Source organism: Agelaius tricolor, unplaced genomic scaffold, assembly GCF_023055355.1.
Source record: "Agelaius tricolor isolate 1412-34295 unplaced genomic scaffold, bAgeTri1.0.p SCAF_7, whole genome shotgun sequence".
Classification (NCBI taxonomy): domain Eukaryota; kingdom Metazoa; phylum Chordata; class Aves; order Passeriformes; family Icteridae; genus Agelaius; species Agelaius tricolor.
This window is the reverse complement of record NW_027269267.1, coordinates 23,649,403-23,665,440: the sequence shown is the minus strand read 5'-3', so window position 1 is coordinate 23,665,440 and position 16,038 is coordinate 23,649,403. Positions and strand designations below refer to the sequence as shown.

General features: G+C 33.6%; 1 long non-coding RNA gene across 1 annotated transcript; it reads right to left on the bottom strand.

Annotated features, from left to right (window-relative positions):
• Nucleotides 1-452: 452 nt before the first annotated feature.
• Nucleotides 453-5,718, bottom strand: LOC139591687 (uncharacterized). The gene is made up of 2 exons (XR_011679721.1): nucleotides 1,693-5,718; nucleotides 453-941 (listed from the first exon to the last, which is right to left on the bottom strand). It is a non-coding gene; the product is annotated as an uncharacterized lncRNA (long non-coding RNA).
• Nucleotides 5,719-16,038: the final 10,320 nt, after the last annotated feature.

Below are 16,038 nucleotides of genomic sequence, written 5' to 3'. Positions count from 1 at the left end.
TCAGTTTATTGTCACTTTAGGAGTAGAAAATAATAACTGGGGAAAAAAAAATGAGAATTTCTTCCTGTCAATTAGTCTCTTTAAAGAGTTCACATATGTTAAGAAACACATGATTGAATTTCTTAGTCCCAGAAATTCAATCTATTCAAATTTTCTTGGCAATTCCATTCAAAATATTGTTTGTTTGGTATTTTGGATTTTGTGAGGGAGGAGTTGCTCTTTTTTTCCTTCATTTTTTGGTGTTTTATTTAAAATTTTTAAAATAATTTGTCTTTATCTCAAGTATTTAGCTCTTTTTTCATCTTTTGTCAGTGAGATGATACACCTGATATTCTTGTAGAAGAAGTGTAACATTTCTTGTGAGCAGCAAAGGTATAACACTTAATGTTCTCCCTTTTTATTTGGAGATTTTTCATCTTCTGGAGGAAGAGAAAAAGGAGCTGGGACTCAGGGAAAGCCCAAGTTTAATTTATTTTTCTTTTAAGACAATGAAATCAAGACATCTCAATCAGGCATTAAATGCCAAAAGCAAGTAATGAAGATAAACTAAAAAGAATTTAAATAGAGGTAGAAGTAATGACAGGACAGAAAGTTTGTAGTTGGAAAGGACATTTGGAGGTCCAGGCTCCCTTCTCAAGCCGTCCAGGGCCATCCAGAACCAGTTGCATGGTGCAGGGCTGTGCTCTTCTTGAACTCCACGAGGTCCCTGTTATCCCCTTTGCTCCAGCCTGTCGAGGTCCCTCTAGATGGTGGCACAGCCCTCTGGTATATCAGTCTTCCTGGGTTTGGTCCTTAGCACAGCTGCTGAGAGTGCAATCCAATCCAACATCCAGATCATTAATGGAGATGTTAAACAGATGTGGACTCAGTACTGATCCCTTGGATGTACCACTAGTCACTGGCTTTCAACTAAACTTCACTGCTTCACCTCTGGGCCTGGCCTACAGAAAAAGTAAAAATCACAAAAACCATAAGAGGTCCTAATATGTTTAAACATATTTTTTTTTAATTGAAGAGCTTTCCACACAAAATGTGGGCTAAAGTCAGTTCATGAGCAATGCATACCTAAGGTGTATTTACGGGGCTGTTTTCTTATATACTATTGCCTCATCACCTTAAATTCTCTGTCCTTGAGCAGAGTTTGGGAATACATGTTGTATATTAATTAGGAAGGCTCACCTTGAGTTTCTGGACACTTTCTTTTGGACATCTCTATTTTGGTTTTGCCTTCTTTTAAACCCAGTATTCCTTCCCCATGTACACCCCAAATCTTGTAAGTTCATATTCTGTGGACAGGGTTACTTGGCAAAATACTTTAAATAGGAGAATTGGTAAGCAACAAATACTGAATTTTTATCCAAAGCATGGACTGCAAATATGGTATCACCATCAATACTGAGTTCTTTATGGTTGAGGGTGTCAGTGGTGGCATGCATCTATTAAGCCTGTGTCTTGGTTTCAACTTAAATTACTTTCTTTTTAGTAACTGGTGGGGAAGAGAATCAGACAGAAAAGGTACACTTTGTGGTTGAGATAAGAAGAGTTTGAATAATATTGAGTTTGAATATTGAATAATAACAATATTAATAAAAATTTAAATGAAAATAAGAGAGAAAGAAAGAGAGGGGAGAATAAACCCCAAGACATACAAGTGATGCACAATACAATTTCTCACCACCCACAGAATGATACCTGGCCAGTCCTTGAACAGTGGTGGTCAGTCCCAATACAGTTCACCCAGCTTACATAGTGGGCCTGATGTTCCATGGAATATCTCTTTGGCCAGTTCAGTTCAGATGTCCTGGCTATGCTCCCTTACAGCTGTTTTGCAGCTCCTCACTGGCAGAACATGGAAAGCTACAAAGTCCCTGTGAGGATAAGACCTTCTCAGCAACAACTGAATCTTCAGCGTGTTATCAACATTATTCTTGCTCTAAATTTATGTCATAACACTATAGTAACTACTAGGAAGAAAACTAACCCTATCCCAGCTGAAACGAGGACAGCCTGTTGGACATATATATAGTTAGGCAAATAAACATAGGTAACATGAAATCTGATTTGCTCTTCAGCTAAACCATTCACATATATTTTTCTGTGCTCACCATATAGCAGCAGCTGACTAACTGTCCATGTCACCTAGTTATACCATACCTCTGCCTCAACACAGCTGAGCCTAAAAAGCATTAAATCAGAAAATGTGTACTCAGCAAGTTTTGTGCCCTTATCCCTGGCTAATTTGACATACTATTTCAGGCAAAGTTTGGCATAAAAATGGCTGCAGAGAAATTTCTCCAGGTGACAGCTACAACTTCATGACAGTTTCCAGCTTTGTCAACCTTCATGAAGTCAGACTCAATTCATAGGCCTGTACAAAGGGACTAGCACTGCCTATGGGAGGGTGAATTCCTTACTTCTTGGACAAAAATGGTGTTGAAGAAAAAATGCATTTTATTAATTGTGGGTGAAAACACAGTTGAATCTTTCAAGTATGAAACCTTTCCTCTCATGGGTGATGTATCAGCACATTATTATGTAAGCCATCAATTTTTCAGAAACTGTGAATGACTGCTGAATCTACTCTACTTTCAATGGTACACTGTTACCCAGCATTTAGTGCCTTTTATAAGAAAATTTCTACAGAAGGCAATGTTTAAATTCTGTCATTTAAACACATAAAATCCCCAGTCCAGAGAAGGTGCAAAAAATCCCACAAGTCAAAGTCAGTGGATGAGCTTCTGCAGAGGTAGCCAATGATGTTTGGAAGGACTTCTGAGGAATGAAAAGGATTCTGGAAGTGAGGCAAACAGAAATAAAAGGAATGTGTGAAGCAAAGCCAATGCTATTGAATGACAAAAGGTGCATGTTTGGTGGATTCTTTGGCATCAAAAAACATTTACAGCTGCTGGTACTTAAAATTTACAGTAGAAGTTATGCTTTGCTTCTTAGGAAATTCACTCCTTCAGAACTAAAAGCAAAAGATCAAGAACAATATTTTAATTTCTTTCACCCTCTTCCTAATGGTGACCATTTTGCTTTATTTTCTAATTTAAGTGCTTATGATTGAATATTTCTTCAGCTATTTCTCATGGAGTTTACTAAAAGAAAAGTATTTCATTGATGTCCTCCCATTGTATCATCTCTAAACGTCAGTATTTGAACATTTATAATTTCAATTATGTGCACCCATAAAGCTGTTGTCTTGGAATATACAAATTGTACATGACATCTCATCTTTTAAGCTAGTAAATCAAATAATTTCCTTCATAATTTCATTTGGAAAGAAAATGTAATTGGTAGTCCAATAAAATCTACATTAGCTTTTTCTAAATTCAATCTGGGAAAAAAAAAAGAAAACGGCAAAACCCTGCTACCCTGCTGCAAGAAATCACTTTATTATAATCTCAACTACTCCAGTAAACCACAATAGTTGTACTGAGCAAAACTCTGCTGAAACAATCATCAGATTGTTACTAATTCTGAAATTGCTCATTTTTAATGCTATCTAGTATTGGGGTTTATTGTTTGTTTGTTAATAAACAAACCTGCTTAATATAAGATTTTTTAAAATTTTTTTCTTTTGCGCGAGTGAAAGTCTCATGCGTACACAGAACTAAAGGCAATCATCTTTGTAGAACCTCACTGTTTATCTTTGGTACTTTCTTTAAATCTGTATAAGTTCTTGTAGATGGAAATATAAAAGAGAAAGGAAAACGGGTGTATTCAAAAATACTCAAATCCTTTTGTAAAGAGTTAAACTCAGATTTGTATGATAACCTATTTTTGAAGTTTAGAGCTGGTAACACAGCTTTCAGCTACACCACTTCCATTTAATTCAGTCTTGATTTTATTTTTATTTTGCCTGTAACTCAGTGTTATTTAATAGCACACACCTGTAGGACCCCCTTCATCACTACATGAATTCATAAGAGTACATTCACAGAATGTGTCTAACTGAATTCTTTCTCAAGACTGACTAGTGCAGCAATGCCTACCAGAATCTAATCAAGTAGGACTTTTTAACATTTACTTCAATTTGATGGTTTTATTTTTCTTTCATCTTTTACTGTTGATTACATAATTTGTTCCTCAAATTTATTTACATAATTTGTTCCTCAAATTTATTTATAGGAATAATCATTATACTACTCCTTTTTTTCTTCTAATGTTTTTTGTATTTCTTCTTCATTTTTTTTCTCTAAAATTCCCTGTTACTTCTAGAGGAGGGTGAGTAAAGAAAGAAAAAAAAAGGAATTCTGTACACTGAGAACATGGTATATTAAGGTTCAAAAACATACTGCTTTGATGGGCAATGGTTAAGTGGCTGCAACTGCTAAGTGGAATGGAATCTTTTACAATTTAGTTACAAATCCTTTTAAATATATCTATTCATTAAAATGTACAAAACTTTTTCTTTCTTCACAGCTGTGGATAGATACAATATACTTAAAAGGCAATTTGACTATTTTCTTTTTAATATGATGATGTACAAGAGAAATGTGAATACTTGTTTAAGTTCCCAAGATGAAAGCAAACATACAAGATACAGAACAGCTTTGGCAAAATTGTTAGGGTTTATTTTCTTCGTTGGGTTTGGTTTTTTGCCTGTATTTCAGAAAACAAAAGTAACAAGAAACTTAATTATAGTTACCCAGTTTATCAACTACTAATCGAATTCTCTGTGTTGATATCTTTTTTTTTTTAGTTGAACTGGTCTTTACAATATTTCAGAACTTTCATGTCAGAAGATCTAAGTGAAGTAAAAATTTGGATGGGGTCATAAATTAACTCTGAGCAGACAGCAAGATAAATTCTTTAAAGAGCTTCAATAAAGCAAGCACAAATATTTTGAAATAAGTTTGTTTAGACTAGGCCATTCCCTTCTGATCACTGTTGTGTCAGTTGGCTTGAGGTTGTTCTTTAAGAAGCTTTGGGATCTGTAAGACAGATTTTATCTAGCCAACAATCTACCTCTAGTAAACAAAAGTCAGTGGTGAATATATTCCCTAACAAAGCAAGAAACTTGAAGATTTTTTTAAAACTTTGACTTCTCAAATGCAAAACTGAGAATACTAGTTAAAATAATGACATATTAGGTGAGAGAAATTAACAAAATATTTTTCTATATTTTATTTATTTTATCAAAGAAAAAATCTCTACTGTACATATATTTAAACAGTCAGTATTTGAAAAATTATATTAGCAAGACAGGCAAATTCACTCTAACTTTGATTCTTTCAAGAATTCTGAAGAGGTGCCAGTTGTAGTTAAAGCTATCTCATACAATGTTAATGGATTTGAAAAATCACAACATATGAGAACTGGCGTAGACAAACTGCAGTGCTTATGCAGTAGTCTTAGTAGCTCATGTCAGATTACTGTTCAGAAGTTTGACATTAAGCTTTTACTTTGATGTCATGAACTGCTGATCAATTAGGAAGCAAGCTTTAAAAGTACAATATGTCTTGAGAAAAATCAATAACTCTACTTTGTCCTATTTTAAAGATAAGATGAAAATTTGCAATTGTCAATGCACATTATTGTTACTAGTAGTGGGAGATTCAAAGACATACTAAATGGCTACTTATGGATAGTTATGTGCAATAAAAGGTTTAACTCAGACCTTCTCACCTACTTTGACAGACAGCCATTGCAAAACAAAGACCTTAGTATTGATAAAAGGTTTGACTTGGCACCATAAATGGATATATTCATAGCTACACCAGAGCCTATGCACTTCACCCCTTAAAAAATATAAATCTGTGCATTAGATTTGCACAGTGCTGTATGCTGCTGCAGAGGTCAGAATTTAGAAAACAGAATGACAGTTTTTAAGGTTTTCTACAATACTGGGGAAATCCCAGTTGGACTTCAATGATCCTTGTGGGTCCCTTCCTACTTAGGATATTATATTATTCTATTAATCAATCCCTCAGTTACATGCTTTAATTCCAGAAGCATGAATTTTCAGTCCATTTCAGTATAAGTCAAAGTCAATTTATAATGGCCCTGTGCTGCTTCTAAGTGCTTTCTGAGAACTGTCCTCTTTGACCAAAGTGAATCATACAACTAGATGATATAAGGTCAGGCAACATATTAATGTTACACTTAGAGTTAATTGACTTCTATTTAGACTTTTTTTTTTCAGTTATTTCATTCTAAAAAACATTGGACTAAGAAATAATATTACCTGTATCTCTTCTCTAATGCTTGGCAGAGATAAGCAATACAAGCTAGAAAAATTTGCATCTATGAAACACTTTTCCACTTTTGCTAATAACATTCACTTTTTCTCTTTTCTCATTTCTTCTGAAAATTTTAGAGAACTGAAAATACTCCTCAGCCTATGGCTATCCACCATCAAAACAAAAGTAACAAAGTTTAAAATATTTAAAGAAAAAAAAAAAAAGGATGGACAAGTAAATCCAAATCCATTGTCACCTATTTAGATTTATAGTATACCCTTAAAGATTCTTTCCTTACTTGGGGGAAATATCTGGAAAAAAAAATTCATATAAATCAGTGTGAAAAGTCAATTGTTTTGGCTTGGTTCTCTCAGACTCATGGACCGGTGTGGTGGATGTGACCGACCAGACCTTAAAACTGAAGGTCTATCACAATTTAAAGACTATGCTTGTAACACACATATGCATCTATATTTGAGTTCTATGCATCCATATTTGAGTTAATATTTAGCAAAGTAATGATGGTGAAGTCAACTGAAAAATTCAGATGTAACAACTTGTTCCAATTCCATGGGTCCTGAACCACTTCATGTTCTATTTAAGAGGTCTTTCTGAAAAAAATGAAGTCAACAATGACCTGCTGTCACCTTCTAGGTGATCAGAAATTGTTGTTTCTAGAATTGAAAAAAACAACTTTCAGGCATAATTTTCTAGCCAAATATTGTCTGACATGAATTAGCTCCTTAAATTATGTTAAAAAATTAAAGCAACCAGCAATATCACACTGTTAAAATTATTATATAGAGGGACTAGAATATCTAGAACTCCAACTGTATAACCACCCATTCCTTGAAAGCAGGTCAATTCAAGGAATTTGCTTTTTGCCCTAATCTAACTCTATTTCTTTTATGATGTCCCCCTGCAAATAAACAGGAACATGAGGAGTGAATCTTTTCTAGGAGTAAAGACATTTTATCTCTGTTATCTGTAAAATAGGTTCTATACAACAACCCTATCTGTAGGACAAAATCCTTGACTTTACATCCACAGAGAATACCATACTTTGATTGTTTAAATATGAAGGATGAAAACTAGTAAACTAGAGTTACTGTAAAAATATAAATTTTATGTTAAAGCCTCTGGGTATGTTTTCTTCTCTTCATGTGTACTAATATTAATCTAATTTTATATTAAATACTCTTCAAAGTATTACTGAAATGCTGCTGTGACATTCATACTCAATTTTCCTGCATTTTATCCTTTACAAGAGCATGAACATCTGACATTTAAGAGACTTATAAAAGCCTATATATGTCAAGAGAACTAAAGTGAGTGCTATTCTACACAAATGCTCAGACAGAGAGAAAATTGTTAAAAAATAAAATTTAGAAAAATGGAAGTAGTAAAGAACTCAGACAAGAAAATGGAACATAATATTGGATTTCTGCAAGGCTTTAGACTGTTCAAATTCACTGGTACATTCAGGGAATATCTATAGTTACGTAAATATTATCACGATGTCTTACACCTAACATGTAGATCCCTACAAGGAAATGTTTCCATTAACATTGTAGCTTATATTTAATTTTACTTAGAATAATGGAGATCATATAGAGTGAAAAATCAAAAACAACATATCTATTCATATGGGTCATAAATACTCTTCAATAAAATCAACATGGTCTCTTGTTATGAAACAACTCATATAAAAACTTTGAATAATTAATTTCAAAGGACTGACTGAAAATTAAAAAGATCCTGAGAGTCTGGAAATTCATAAGAAATTGGTGTCTAAATCCAGCACCAAATTTGACATGTTAAGCATCACAAGTGTCTTTTCTTTTAAAATACAGGACTCATAGGAGGTGGTTTGGCAAATCATTACATAGTGGGGAGAAATTGACAAAAAGCACCAAGCAGCTAAGTGTGGATAGAATAGAATAGAATAGAATAGAATAGAATAGAATAGAATAGAATAGAATAGACTATTTCCAGGTGAAAGGGACCTACAACAATCTTCTAGTCCAACTGCCTGACCAATTCAAGGCTGACCAAATGTTAAAGCATGTTGCTAAGTGCATTGTCGAAATGCCTCTTACTTCCAAGAGAATCCTTGTATTAATTCAGGCTGCTTTATATTCAAGAATGTAATATTTCTGAATACAGAAGAGAGTCTGACAGTAGCATAATGAGAAATCTCCCCTAGCTAGAAGGTGAGAGTCATATGATATGTCTACATTAATAAATTAAATGTACTCAGGGCTGTTCTCTGGCACTTAGGTCAGCTCACAATGAATGGCATCCTTCCACACTCTTAAACCCTCAGAATCTCTAAAGCAAGGAAATGTTTTGTTCAGTTCCAGAATATGCTGTGCTACCTTGGGCTGGGCATTCCCTGCAGTGGAAAAAATTGCGGATTAATTATTCTTGAATATTGGTAGGAATGTTTACTCCCCAGCCTGATACTTAGGTGATTCAACATCTACTCAAAGCTGCAGCCAAAAATGGAGCCCAGAATACAACAGAAAAGTGCTTTGCTTCACTTAAGAAAAAAAAATAGATGGAATATTTCTAAAGAATTACAGTGAGGAATGAAGATCTGAATTTGTTATTTGCAAAAACTATTTTAAAACCTATTTTGAAAACTAATGTCTACTCTCTTTTAAAGTGTTTCACAGGCAAGAAGAATTAAAATTCTGGATAGCAGCAAAATATAAAAGGAGACTAGAGCTTTTATAAATCTTCTTTATATTTTCATTTGTCAAAAATTAATTTATTTTCTTTCTGTTGCTTGTAGACTCTCCAAACCTGTGAACAAGATGAACAACTCATAATAAGGTTGTCCATTTTCTGTGTACATTTCACACAGGATAATTTTTCTTTCATCATTTTTTCTTTCATCCTAAAATAGAAGGTGAGAATAAAAGTCAGGGAACAACAACAATTGAAACCTTGCTAATCAAAAAAAAATATACACAATGAGGAATGAAGCAAAAAGGAAATAGACAAGTCTTCACAGCAACTATAAATAGACATATTAAAGAAAAGGAGATCAATATAAAAAGACAACACTTATGAATGCCCAATTTGAAAATACAAGGAAATATAGCTTCTTATTGGCAGTGCTCTGATTTTTTCCATGACTTTTAAATATTGTTGACAAATATTTTGCTCTTCCTACTAACAAGATAGGAATAGATTGGAGAAAGAAAATGAATCTAATGTAAAATGCACAGCAGGTAATCTTTCTATTTAAGCTGTATGTGCCATATTTCATGTAAAGACATGAAAACCTGTCTTAATATTTGCTTCCATTGTGTTTACCACAAGAGATTAACAAATTCAGCTAGAAGAAAAAAATACTACACTCAGAAATCAAGTATGTTTGTTTTAGAAGAACAAACTCCACATCCTCTTGGGCTGCCTTTGTCTAGAGTATAAATAGAAAATATAAAATATTGCCTGAAACTACAGTTTTTTAATAAGTTTTCATAAATGTTCTTTTAAACTAGAGTAAAAAATATTTGAGTTTAAAAGGATCATATAAATTTTGCTTGTTGTAGAAAGCAAAATTTATAAATAGCATGAGAAAGACAACAATATTTTCAGTGCAATATAGCACAAACCCTTTGAAATAGGTTTGGTCTTCAGAAAATATAATTGGAGCACTTGGCCCCTCCAAGTGATCATCTGATCACTAAGATGATTCAATACAGTTACAGAAACAAAAAAACCAAAATTTAAAGACCAAATGATAAATAATATTCACGTTTATTTCAGCCATCCTCTCTACAGGGTAAAATAATGGCTTCTAGTTGCATCAAGTGAGGTTTAGATGCAATATTAGGGAATTCACAATAAGAGTTGTAAATCATTTCAGCAATCTACCAAGCTAAGTGATGGAGTTACCATCCCTGGATGCATCCAAATAATGTGTTGGTATGTCACTCGATATGGTTTAATGGTGATGGTGCTAGGTGATGGCTGGACTTGGTGATCTTTACCTCAGCAAATCTATGATTCTATAATAATAATGTTGTTTGACCAAACTAGCAGACAATTATGAGACATAATCATATCTTTAAATGCTTTCACTATTCAGTGATAGTGTGTTTCAAACCAAACCAAATAATTTTTCTTTATGTAGCAAACTCAAAAGCAGAAAAAAATTTAATACACAATATATGCATATAGTAGGCAGAAATCTTTATAATTCTTTTCAAAGTAGCTGATATGTTTTAAATTCTTCATCTAATATCAAAATCTCTCTTTGATACAATCCAAAAGATATAAGTTCTTACTAGTCTATTAATCTATTTTTCTTCCATGTTCCTAATGAAAATTTTTATGGCATTTTTAAAGCCAAAAATTTTTTAAAACAAATGTTCTTTAAAACTAGCAGCTGTTGATGAAACTAATAGAATTCTCTTAATTCACCATAATTTCCTAGCTTCCAAAGCAGGAGCAGGCAATCCTCTGGCAAATTTGCCCTGAAAATAGTTGTTGCAGGAGTTTGTTACCCGTGTTCTCCTTCAGTGGTCATAATAAGTTAAAGAAAGACGACCAGCTTAAAATTTGGAATAAAATAAATATGCCCAGATTCATGAAAGGTAAAGGCCAAAAGGACCTACCAATCTAATACAGAATAAATTTATGTGCTGCAGTTTGACTGTGAGCATAAAAATGTTCACTTTATTGAAGACATTTTAAAGTATTAGAAGTATTCACATACCTGCAGTCAGTTAGCTCAAAAGGAATGCACACTCTCTAGAAGTAACTTCTCTCCCATATTAAATCAACAGGTTGTGGTAATTCCACTGTTTTATATTCTGGGACTAAATACTAAATCTGAAGATTCTATTATTCAATGCTGATAGAAGTTACACTGAAATTAGCATCAAGCTTGCCTGCTTAATTAATGTGCTTTTTCAAATTCTTTCCTAAAAAGAAAAAATATTAGAAATCAATATTTATCCAATTTGTTATGCCAGTACTGGAAGATTAATATGAATATATTAAGAATTTTTTATATGTGTAATATGTTAGATTACAGTATATATGAATTACATAAATAATTGTCATTTTGTGGTTCTATGAATAAAGTGCTGCCAGTATTTGATTTTACCTGATCACTTGGATTTCACCAAAATAAAAGAACTAATTCCATCTTATACATTATAGTGGTTTAAGTAAGTGCTTTTTGTAAGAAGACTGCAAAATATTTCAACTGTTTTCTTTCTTATGACTTGACCTTTCTGGTTCAAAAGAGTTACATGCTTCATATTTAACACACCATACTTTAAATTTCACTTTATTTTTTCCACCTAATGCTCTGCTGCACAATCTTTTTAAACTTTAGATAAAACAATATCCAATTCATTTAAGTGAAATACACTCTTGCAAATAGATCCCTATGAACCAAGAAAAAGCTTTGAAAACAGGAGGGGGCAGAAGGGCACAAAGAGGTGGAATGAAAGATGATTAGATATTTTAGTGTACATTAAGACGTATTTTCAGTGGTTCAGCTATGAAAGGATAGTTTCACAGATTGTTTCATGAGTAAAATCTGAGATGCCAACAGTTACTCTGAACCAGATAAGGAGGCAATCTCTTTTAAAGTCAGAATTCTATACTAAACATTAACCTTTTTGCTATAGATTTGAAGAATATTTAAGGTAGAAATGCTCTCTTGTGTGTCAATCTCTTATTTAAATTTGTATTTAAATGGCTTTCTCACACCATTTAGAGCCTCCTCAAGATACTTTACAAATGTCTCAGTAACCTAACATACCTTCCTCTTCAGGTGTACAATTCAGAAATTATTCATTCCAAACTTGCCAAGTCTCTCCAATTCAGAAAAAAAGCAAGGGAAAATGTCATCAATTTTCCAAAGAGTAAAATTCTAGCAAAATTTTAGCTACTATTTGGAGCCAGAAAGCCCCTTACACACTAGCATATTCAGGTGCATTCAGTAATGCCTTTTTGCAGGATTTTATAGCCATAGAGACTAAATAACTGCAGTAACTATGATTTATTGAATTTTAGAATCTGGTGATCAATTTTCCATTTGCAACTCTTTTAGCTGAAATGATCTCTATTTTTAACTGCATCTGAGTCATCAGCCAGGTGCATAGCACAGAGGCAAACACTTGTTCATTCTCTGCTGCTGGATCCTTCATTCATTCTTGATATTGGAGCTGCTGAAGTCATTGCAAATGCAGAAAGAGAAGCAAACAAAAACTATCAAAACACTATATTACATTACTAATATAAATGTACTTCATAAAAGTATTTGTTTCAGTTGTTTACAACACCCCACGGATGACACCCGATGCATAACAGAAAAATTTGCCTTAGCAAATTTTCTATACTTGTAGAGCACTGAAAACATGTCTTCTTACAGTGTATGGATGAAAACACATCTAGCATGTTTTTTAGAATGACAAAAGGCTGTTCTGACTAAACTGAAGCAAGAAGAAATGCTGATACCATCTGCTATCAATCTAAGTTCACTATGGACCTCAGGAGTCTGACTTGAATAAAGCCACACATGAACTAGTGATGATGAATCTACATTTCTGTATCTGATCTTGATACTAGATCTGCTCACAAACTCTCTCTATAAATACATACCTTCCATACAAATAGATAGTATCTCATGTGTCTTCTCTTAAGACAACAGAAAGACAAATTTTTTAGGTCTTGCATAGACTGTTGATTAAAAACAAAGGATTCTTACAGTTATGTGTGCGGGAAAAAGGTTTTTTTATAAGTAATTTCAAAACCACCCCATTGTGTTGCTTAATTTATGTTTTTGGTTTGGTTTTAATCTGAAAAATTAATACAAAGGGGAAAAAAATAAAGCAGGATAAGAATTAAAGCAGTTACCTATTTAGATTCACTGAAGTTACTTTGCAGAGGAACAAAACTTGCTAGACTGTTCAAAACAATGAACAAAATTCCAAATTATTATTAGTAGTAGTAGTAGAAGTAATAATAATAGTAATAAAAATAATTTTTATTCAGTATAGTTGAGAAGTGATTGGATCCTCATTTGTGGATAAAACATGAACTATGTAATCAGAAAGTATAACAAAGTATCATGTGTAATTCAGGTAAATTGAAATGCAGGCATATGGTCACATTGATCAGAGAAATACATTAATGCTGTTATCAAAAGGAAAATGACAAGCAGCCAGTAGTATTACAACAACTGTTAACAGTTAGGAAGTAGAGCCTTTCATAATTGTAGAACAAAGCAGATTTTTATCCCGTTTAGGATTTGATCTTAACCTCTACTTCCATCCTTGAGCAGAGAATTTTTGATTACAAGCAGAGTGTTGCACACAGTCAAAATCGAAAGATTCAAAGTTTGTATAATTGTTTATTTCCATTTCCAAGAGGATTCCTTGCAAACTAAGGACAACTCAGATTACTGAATCTGAGTGTCCCACCCCACTGAAGAAAGATACCTAGGAAGTAGCAGAAAACTATTAAGTTGCGAACAAGATTCCTTTGTCTTGGTGAATCAGGATATTTATGAAAACTGTCTGCTACACAGACTTTAAACTCTGGTGTCAGACATGCTGGGTGGTGTAACCTCACCTGTGAAGGTTGGCTACTATAGTACATTTCCATCTGAAATGTGAATGATTGATGAGGTATGAAAATTTTATTTTTATTTAATGAAAGATATGCCATCAACCTTCATGGATGAAACAGTCAATGATGATTTTTCTTCAGGTAATAAAAAAGTGTTTAATTTTTCAGTGTATGCTTTTAGAGATGGAAAAATCAAAATTCTCTAACTGTACAAGATGGTGATATTTAGTTAAACTGGGTTATGGTTTTTAGAATGAAATTATAAAATGCTATAACAAAACACTACTCTTATATCTAATGTATGAGGATATCATCAGCCACACTTGAGTGAGACTGAAACTGGAATGGATTTTGGGATGCATGTGGATAGGGGAGGGGGCAGGTCGGGCCTTGCCCTGGCAAGGCAGTAAACTCTCCCACATCCTCAAGCGCCCTAGAGCCTATATCCCAGCTTGGCAGTGGCTGTCTATTACTGGCACACAGAAGGCAATGCTCCACACCTGCCTCGAACCCCTAGCGCAGCTCCTGAGTGGCCAAATTACCAGAAGTCCCAACTGAGGAAACGTCCCAGGATTGCCAAGGGGTATTTAAGGCCCAACATGCAGCGAGCACACATCTTGACCTCACCTCCTCTTGGGATTTCTATCAGTTGAACATCACTTGAACCCAGGAGTTGGTATATATCCTTTTCTATATATTTTATTTTTTCTCTTTCTTCCTCTTCTAATTCCCTCTTCTTGGAATTATTGAGTAGCTAAAATCAAAAAGGCTTAGAGTTTGCCAAATAGAATGGACTCTGCTAATGTGGTGAGAAGTTTTTTATGTTGACTGAATGCTGCTCTAAACCTTTTGCCAAAGTTCTTTGATTTGCCAGTAAAGTCTTTTTTGTTGTCTTGACCTCTTGAGAGCATCCTATTAGTGTTTCTTCTGTACATCTAACTCAGAGCACATAAACAACCATAAGTCCTTTCAAAAGCCTCATCAAGTAAGTTTTTTTGGGCCTTAAAACAATATTTAAGTCAATTTCATTTTTGGATATTCTTAAAGAGTAATAACTACACTGCTGATCTTGTGGCTTATTCTTTTTTTTTTTTTTTTAATCATTTGTCTCACTGCTCTCAAAATTTTCCATTTTATCATCTCTTAGGAAGAGCAGCAGCCTTTTGTTTAACTAAAATTTTCCTCAAAAATATACTAAGTTTCTAGTTTCTTTATATGCTTTCTAGTTTCTTCTTCTATCTTCTTTATCCAAAGAAATTCTGAGCACATCTTTCCAACTAATTAATCTCAGAATTTAACGGTTCATTTAATTGTGCATCTTTCATTCAACTGGATATGACTCCTTGCCGATAAAGCTTGAATGCATTAATGTTATATTTAGTCCACTAGCCTCAGAAAAATCCCTGAATGCGCAGTATTTCTTAAAACTCTGAACTTGCATCTTGATTTTGAAATACTTATTGCATTATAAATCATCTTATGAGCATGAGAGGCTATTAGATAAAAGGAAGTACATATTCCACTCACCTTTTCTGAGTGCCGCTTCTCTGTTCTGCTCTCCTCCTTCTCTATTTAAAAGAAAAGACAAACAGAAAACATTTCTGAGTCTCTCATTATCCTAACTTAAGGCAAAACCTCCAGCTCAGTTCATAAGAAGTAGTATAAGTGCATAGTAGAAGCAATATAATTCCAATATAATAATTCTCTTCTAGTAGATGCAATATAATTAGTGTTCAGACAATTTTTGCAAGTTTTTGATCATCTAAACCTGAGGTCTTTCCAGCAGAACTGAAAATACGTGCAGGTTGCTGCTGAAATTTGGTAATATAACACAACACTTTTAAAAGCAGGTCAAGAAGCTCTTTGGCCCAATAACCATTTTTCTAGGGAGACTTGATTAATTTTTTGTGCTGATGAAGAGCTGTTACTCAGGGTTCTTCAGTAAATTTGCTCACAGACAGCATTCCTTTCTTTTCCTCATGCTCTGTCAGGTAGTGTAGGAATATCAATAGCAAGAAATGACTGGATTAGCAAACTATTGGGAAATGCACTGTTCTGTATGCTCTGTTGGAATGTGCTTCCTTCTTCTTTTTTCCTTTCCACCTGACTATCTTTATATGCACTCAAATCAACCAAAAGCATTTCTTTTACATAAAATTGATTTTCTTTCCAAGTTACTTTCTCTAGGTATCTTGGACTTCCTCCTACAGTAGTTGCAGAATCTGAACAAGACTCATTAAAGACATGTGTC